Genomic DNA, 2,660 nt, shown 5'->3' on the forward strand with positions numbered 1-2,660 from the left:
AGGGATTTGGGCTAACCTGGCAGTACTGGAGGCTGCAGTTACATCCTTCTGGGCTCTTGGCTGGTTTCTGGTACGAGCTGACTGGCAGGATGGGAATGGCAGGGAGCCATCCTATGTGTGTCTGTGCGTGTGCATCTCCCAGCTGGAGAACAGCACCTGGCATTAGCAGGAACAACCCCCAGCTGATCAATGGGGGCTGAGCCAGTGCTGCCCTTACTCACTTCTGCTCTTCCCAGAAGAGCTGGTTTGCTTCCACGGCTGCAAATGAGCTTACCGTAGTACATGGTGACTCACGCTGCCCAGGGCCCCGCAGGGCTAAATATAAGGATGTTTATTTTCAACGCTGTTTTGTTCTTCTCCCCTGTGCGACTGTCTCTTCCCCAACATTGCTGAGGTGGATGCTATGGAGGCAGTTCCCCATGCGTGACCCCCCCACCCCTTGCTCATTCCACGGGGGAGAAGAGAGCTGTACGGGGCTGTGGGTGGCAGGGGAGAAGGCACCCAGCTTGCAGACCTCATGCTCAGGGGTGCAATAGCTCCCTGGGGTTTCTTCTGCAAGCTGGGATCCACCCTGGCCACTGTGGCCCACGTGCTTTGCCCTTCCCCACCTTGCTGTGTCCCCCCCAGTTCTTGGTACACTGCAGCGCCTTAGCGCACACCTGTTCTGGTGCAAAAGGGGCTCCTGTGGGACGTGACCATGCCACACCTTTGCTGCAGCACAGACTCGCTTCCCTCCATTGTGGAAGTTGAGTGGGCATGCAGTACCCAGCCCAAGCGGGCATGCAGCACCTAACCCTTTGCTGGGACAAGGCCAGCCAGGCCAAGAAAACCAGGAGTACCTTTATCCAAGGGTAAGTTACCCACGGTCATGTCTGCTAGTCAATCTAATCCCATCTGGGCTGCAGCAATACTCCAACTGGGATCAAAACTGGAGGGTTCTGGCTACAGGGTCTTGTCCCTCTGCTCAGGGTCAGACTGACACCAGATTTGAGGTCGGGAAGGAATTTTCCCCCATGATCATATTGGTACAGACTGGTGGGGGGAGGTTGCCTTCGTCTGTAGGAGGGGCACGGCCTCTGCTTGGGATCCCTTGAGTGTATGTTAACAACCTGTTGCAGAAGCAGGGCACTGGCTGTCGCGGTCTCCCTGCTTTCCCTGTGGCAGGGCCAGGTCTGATGCCTCATGCGGTGTTAGGGCTGATGGCACTTTTATGGAGAATTTAGATGATTGGTTTAGCTGTGCTGGTTTGGACAGGGCTGGTCCTGCCTCTGGCTGGGACTTGGACTAGATGTGACCTTCGGAGCCCCCTTCCAGCCCTGCTGCTCTACGACGCCGTGATCCCAGGGTAAGTCTCTCTTCAGTGCAAACAGGTTTCTCTGCCACCTGGCACTGTCATAACACCTGCAGCAGGCCACTGGTTGCAGAAGCAGTTGCAATGGGGCAGGGGACCAGCTGTCACAGGCCACTAGGCATGAGATCCTGCCAAGGGGCACAGAGACAGCCTGGGTGCCCGGGTGCCAGGAAGCAGGAGATGCTGCAGCTGGGCTCCAGGGGGCAAGGGGAAGTGAGCAGGAAGGGAGGGGATGAGGCAGTTTCCCAGGGGCTGCCGTGCCATGCACTGTACAAACAGAGCTGAGACGGGGCCTTCCCCAGAGGCACTTCCCTTTCAGGCAGCAGGCGCAGCTGGGGAGCCCAGGGCAGGGGGCCCAGGCCGCCTCTCCCCGCTACCAGGTAGGGGCCGCCTGATTCCTGGAATCTCTTCTCTGCCAGGGCAGGAACAGGCCCATGCCCAGTTCCAGGTACTGGGTCCCTCTGGGGCGCCGTGACTGGGCCGGAAGGAACCGACGCTGCTGGGAAAAGGCAGGGGCCGTGTCTGCGCTCCACGCGCTGGATGGAACAAACCGCTCGGGACCAGAGCCAAGCTGGGCTTTCCATTGCGCTTTCCTTCCAGCCCTGCTCTCGCAGCCCACGGGCTGGCGGGACGGCTTCCGGCGGTGCTGTTCACCCCACACCACTGGGGGGGGGTCCTGTGGGTCACCCTGCAGACCCAGGAGCTCTATGGAAACAGCCTGCGTGGGTGGATTTACTGACACCCCCACCCCTGAGCCCAACACAGCATGGGAGGAGGGACTGCTCCTGAAAGAGAGGGTGTGGGGGCTGTACGTGTCAAGGTGTAGTGGTATGGGTGTGTACACCTTGCAGTGAGTAGGGGTGGGGTGGCTGAGCCTATTAGACAGTAGGAACATCTGCATGTGTGGTGTGCGTGTGTGTTGCAATGAATGGGGATTGTACACGTGTGTGCGTGTGTGTTGGTGAGTAGGGATGATATCCGTGCATGTGTGTTATGGTGAGTGGAGGGGTGTGTTATGGCATGTAGGGATGTGTGTGTGTGCACGTGTGTGTTATGGAGAGTTGGAGGGCTGTTATGGGATGTGTGCATGTGGGGTGAGTGTGTGTTATGGCACGTAGGGATGTGTGCGCGCGCGTGTGTTATGGCGCGTGGAAGGGCTGTTACGGCATGTGCGGAGTGTGTGCCTATGTGTTATGGTGAATGGGGAGGTGTTATGGTGAGTGTGTGTGGGGGGGTGAGTGTGTGTGCATGTGTTATGGCATGTAGGGGTGTGTGTTACAGCCCGTGTGTGTGTGTGGGGGGGGGTGTT

General features: G+C 58.5%; 1 protein-coding gene across 1 annotated transcript in view; it reads left to right on the forward strand.

Moving 5' to 3' along the window:
* Nucleotides 1-2,660, forward strand: part of FAM110D (family with sequence similarity 110 member D) — a 16,030-nt gene that overhangs the window by 6,515 nt on the left and 6,855 nt on the right. The window lies entirely within an intron of this gene.

Source organism: Gavialis gangeticus, unplaced genomic scaffold (genome assembly GCF_001723915.1).
Source record: "Gavialis gangeticus isolate Ggan-Ray unplaced genomic scaffold, GavGan_comp1, whole genome shotgun sequence".
Classification (NCBI taxonomy): Eukaryota; Metazoa; Chordata; order Crocodylia; family Gavialidae; genus Gavialis; species Gavialis gangeticus.